Consider the following 5,984-nt stretch of genomic DNA (forward strand, 5'->3'; position numbering starts at 1 on the left):
TCAACATGTTGAGATATGTGTTCATGAATTACTAAACTCAAGTGGGTTTAATGTGAGTGTGTGTAGAGCTTCTAGTTGTGATTCTGGAAACTACACCCCACCTTGTCTCGCTTTTATTGTGTAAGGATACGGTCCGTATTCATATGATGCTGCAGTAAACCTCCATTTATGTCTCTGCCGCTCATCTTGAGATATCTGACACAAATAAGACAAACACCAAAACAGCAGACAAACACGCATATCACACACACACACACACACACACACACACACACACACACACACACACACACACACACACACACACACACACACACACACACACACACACACGAAAGTCAAAGTCAGCTTTACTGTCAATTCCTCAACATGTACCAAACAGAGGAGTTGAAAAAACCTTTCTCTCCTGTCCACCATATAAAGTTAATACAGATAATACTAATAAAGTGCAAATACATAACATTTCTATAATGAAAAGTGTCAATGTCAAATGCACAACAATGTACTGGCATTTCATGGTGGAGGTCCACATCAGTTTTCCGATTTACATCGTATATTTTCAGCATAAAACGGTGTTTACATACCGCTTATTTTCAGATATATCTGCATGACAGTTGTATACACATACTAAGACCACGACAGACTGCATGGAAATTATAACTGAAAACATCTTATTACACATCAAAACATCATCCTATTTATCTCCAATGTTTTTCCTCCCCTCGCTGCGGAGCTGCACCCGAGCCGTCAGGCAATCACAGCCGCCGCCCACTTCCGCAGAGAGAAACATCCAGGTGGCCCGCAGTGGTAAACCACTAAGAGCCTTTTCATTACTCCTAATGCGCCTGTTTAATGGCTTATTATGGGCTCCCGAGAGACTTTCCCAGAGAGGGGTTTGTATCAGTCCTGCATGATGGCGTCTGTCTGAGAGCAATAGTGACAAATGGCATGATACATTCTTATACATCTATCTATCTATCTATCTATCTATCTATCTATCTATCTATCTATCTATCTATCTATCTATCTATCTATCTATCTATCTATCTATCTATCTATCTATCTATCTATCTATCTATCTATCTATCTATTTATTTATTCAAGATTACGATAAGAACAACAGGTAAGTGATTTGCATTAACCAAATAAAGAGAATAAAGTGTATATAGTTGAGTTTATTCCTCTGTTTTTGATATCAAACGCTCCCCAGACACCGTTTTGCTGTTAACCCACGGTGACTTCGCGCTCTCCATCAACCTTTTGACGTCGTGCTTCCCGGGTTCACTCTCCTGCTGCGACACATTAACATTGTAATTGCCTTTTTTTGAGCACAATAAACTGAGCTAGTCCGCGGGGACCTGCATCGCCAGAGGCTGGCACAAAGCTATGCCATCGATTTTTCACACACTGCCTGTAAAATAAATAAATAAATCTCAAGCCTTCAGCAAACATGGACCTGTACATACGTGTTTTTAAAAAAAAAAAATTATTATTCATGTTTAAATTCTGCACATGATGTAGGTTATCATGCTGTGCACATCTGACAATTGCCTCAAGGCAAATATAATGAACTGTGGAATAACAGAGCTAATTATGGTTTTAAATTACTTATTTAAATCACTTAAAATGTTCATATTTTCAGTTGTTATTATTTTGTCAGAGTGAGTAGTAGAGCAAGGAAGACTCTTCTGTATTGATCAGGACTTAAAGTTTTGGAAAACCATCAATATCTATTGCACCTAATCTACTGCTATAGTGAGAACTCCTGTCGTTGGGAGTATTGATGTGTGTGTGTGTGTGTGTGTGTGTGTGTGTGTGTGTGTGTGTGTGTGTGTGTGTGTGTGTGTGTGTGTGTGTGTGTGTGTGTGTGTGTGTGTGTGTGTGTGTGTGTGTGTGTGGTAGTCTCACTCCAAGTACAATAGTGTGTGTCTGCATATGCCCAAATCTGTTAAGTGCGTGCCTATGTTGTGACTGTGTGTGTGTGGTCTTGTCGCCCAGAGCCAAGTCAATAAAGGAGCAGACCTCAGTGGCTTGTTAACTGAAGTGTAATAGTTTTGTTCTCATTAAAGTTTTATGTCATGAGAGCAGCGACATCTTGTCCGCTCTCACAGGGATTCCCTCACGTTTGAAGCCGACTGCACTTTGACAGAGAGAGCTGAGAGGTTCACAGAGCTTCATCCTGCAGCACTTGACACCGTCACAATGACACACGGTGATGATGAGCTACCTGTGTTGAAGTGTAGCAGCATCGTGTGGAGTTTTCAATCCATATATTTTATATTTCACTCTAAGACTTCATGCATCAACAAACTAGTATTACCTTTTAGTCATCTCTGTTTTATGGACCAGAATGAACTTTACATCTCAATGAGTTAATACCTTTGTATCAAAGGTTCCCAGCCCACATGAAAATATTAAGCAAAGCAAGAAAAACAGGTATAGATATATTTGCAGCAAAAGTAAATAAGTACATTTACTCAAGTAGGCTTTCCTAAATAAATAATAGAGATAACTAGTCCACTAACATGATGCAGTACTACATAGTATACAACATATTTAAAATTGGTTATAGTTGGTGCAAAATAATATAATATTCTTTAATAACATACCTCCTTGAAAGACGCCATTCTGAATAATTAACTGTTTTACTTCTGATACTTTAAATACATTTTGACAATAATACTTCTGTACATGAACTTAATGAGCCAAACTGAGAGAGTATGTTCACAGTGTGGTATTTCTACCTTTACTTAAGTGAGAAGTCCTCTTATTTGCTTTATTATTGAGAGTGAGGTGTGAAGATTGATACCATTCTCATGTCTGTGCGAAGAATATGAAGCTACAACCAGCTGACAGTTAGCTTAGCTTAGCATAAAGACTGGAAATGGGGAACCAACTAGACTGTTTCTGTCCAAATGTAACTACATCTCATTAAAAAACTAACAACAACAACTGAAGTACCTGCTGCCTGGTTCCTCCTGTTTCCAGTCTTGATGCTAAGCTAGACAAACATGAGAGAGTGGTATCCATCTAGCTCTTGCCAACAAAGTGAATATGCATATTTATAAATGTCAAACTGTTTCTTTAACAAAATATAGATAAATCAAACCCCATGTAGCCACTGAAGTCTACATTCATCTTCCATGTCACACAGGAACAGCTTAACACAAAGATCATTATAAAACCTCATTCAAATCACCCAGACAAAACTTTATATCAGGAAAAATCTCACAGCTTTTACTCATGTTTAGAAATATATCAGCCAAATCAAATTGAGGATATATCATTCCTTAAAAAGCCCATATGTAATCTCCTTGAGTTGCTTGTATTCAGTTCCCTTCATGTTTCTAAAAAACATTTCACTTGCCTAACAAGTGTTTCTTTCGAGGAGCATAAATTGTTTTATTTCTTTGAACTAGATCCTAGATCAAAAGCTGATAACAGGGAACCCCCTTTTTCAAATTAGCACTGATGCTTTGTTTATTCTAACGCATCCCTGTGTTTTTATTAGTATAACCCATCTATTTCCTCTCCCCTTCCAGCCTGAATGATTCATTGAAATGCACATCTTATTTGCAATTGACTGCATTCACAACCTGCTGAAAGCTTTTTGTTCCGTCCCTGTGATGTCGGCAGGCCTTCAAACAGCTTTGATTTAATTGAAACTCACAGCGCTCGTGGAGAGTGCTCGGAGCTTAATAAAGGCAATCGTTGGCCATGTTGCATACAGGTTTATGAATAAAAACCATGTATTCTTTTGAAAATGGGTTTTTCCCTCCACGTCCTCCCATCCCCCAACAGTCGAGCAGCGCAGCCACTCTGGGCTGTCATTAACTGCTATTGTCAGCAGCACAATCAAGAGCAGCTAGAAAAAAAATACTCCAGCACTTATCATGAGCTCAGCCACAGGACCCACATATACACGCGCACACAGGAACACAAAAATGTACAACACACACCAGGAGAATAGATGTTACTATTGATTTCTGGGCTGATGTGCCAGACGCTGCACAAATACAGAAGCCTGACTACAAAAGGTGTTTTTGTCTTTCAAGAGCTATAATCGTTCTGCAACACCAGGCCAGTGATCGGCTCTATATTTAGACAGCTGGTCAATGCAGCTGTGGAACAGACATTCATGCTCTATTGCTCCAATCTTTAGTTTGACATGAGCCACTCGTACCTGCAAGACTTCTTCTAGACCCAACTCCCTTCTGACTTTGAAAATAGAAGGATGAACCCAGTAAATTGACATGAACGACTGTGTTCTCAATCAATCTCTCATAGTCTTTTCTTCTTCTTCTTATCTTCAACAAATCCCATGTAAAGACCAAAACCAAAAATAATTGATCCGTCTAACAAGTGGGATCAAGTCTTGTTACTCTGTGAGATAGACCTCCATTGTTGTCCAAAAAAACGCGTACAAACACATCAATGACCCACAGTGTTGCACTGGGTGATACTTTACCTTCACTGCAAACAACATGTGCACTAGTTTATTTTAAGTTCATCCCACACACCTCTTGGTGCTATAAATACTCATTAACACACCAAATGTGTATTGTTTTAGAAAATAAAAGTATATTCCAAACAGTGTCTATAGATTAAAAAAATCGTATTCCGCTCTCGCTGACAGTATCACATATACATATTCTACAGTGTGTTTATTGAAGCTGTACGATTGCAACCGGTGAAATATTAATTCTGCACAATTTCCACCAAATGTAAATATTCTACTTCTACTTATATTCTACTTATTCTATTCTTTGATTTTCAGTCATTTAATATAATTTATTGTATACACCTTGTGTTTTCATCTGCCATTATTTCATGGCTTAAACTTTTGCCAGCTTCCTTAAATGCATCTAAAGGTTTAGAAAACATCTGTACATTTTTGCACAAACAATATTTTTTTTGTTCTTTTGATGGAACCAAACGTATATTATTTTACACAATTATAAGGCCATGAAAAACTGTTTTTACATCTCAATCTGTTTTTTATGATAAAAACATTAAAGTAGCAGGTGAAGTGCTTATGTTAAATATTTACAGGATTTCATTTTTAAAATATATTTAATGATGTTTTTAAATCATCTAAAAATGGTCTAAAATCAAGTTATACATTGCCAATAAATCCTGGTCTTTATCAGAGCTAAAGCATAGAGGCAATGTTGAAATTACATCTATTGCTCAGTGAAAAGGAAACCATTACACGTATTAATTATGCTAATTCAGAAAATAAGTGTTTAGGGCCTTTATTAATATTATCAAAACATTACAGAATAATGTGCAATATATCTCTCACATGTTTCTGGCATTCTCTCAAATGCAACGTTCATTCACTTCCATTGACCGACTGGAGGTCATCGAGCCTGTTGTGTTAGCGAGCTGCTTCCCCGAGGGCAACTCCAGTCACACATCTCATACAAACCAGTCAATAAACTCAACTTCTCTCACTCCTCTCAACACCGGCCCTCGGGCTCTCTCCCTGGGTGTCTACAACTCAACACTGATTGCTTTCTGATCTCCCTCTTGTACTGTTTAAGAAGTACATTGAGGAACACATGCATGGCTGCAGAGGGTGCGCTGCCAGACAGGAAGCACACGGATATTCAGGGTTTTCTACATCTCAGAAGAGTCTCTTAAATGCGTAATGTCTATGCACATGCTCCGAACCATAGGGGGAAACAGTTTGCCTTTACCACTGGGTCCATTAAAAATACGATTTACAGTCATGAGTTTTGTTTATATATATTTAAAAACTAACACAAGGGCATGAATGAGCAAAGTTTGACCAAACTGCTATCTCCTAATCTTCATCTGTGGCGTCGCTCTGTATTGGGTTTATTGCACTATTAACTGAACAGTTAATGAGAATAAATGTAAACCTATTTTATACAATTCAATCTTTTCTACACCAGCAACCAAAAGCTAATACATTATGTCATTTTAATTTCACATTCATTCAAAGTTCAAACGAGAAA

The sequence above is a fragment of the Taurulus bubalis genome, assembly GCF_910589615.1.
Source record: "Taurulus bubalis genome assembly, chromosome: 5".
Lineage (NCBI taxonomy): Eukaryota > Metazoa > Chordata > Actinopteri > Perciformes > Cottidae > Taurulus > Taurulus bubalis.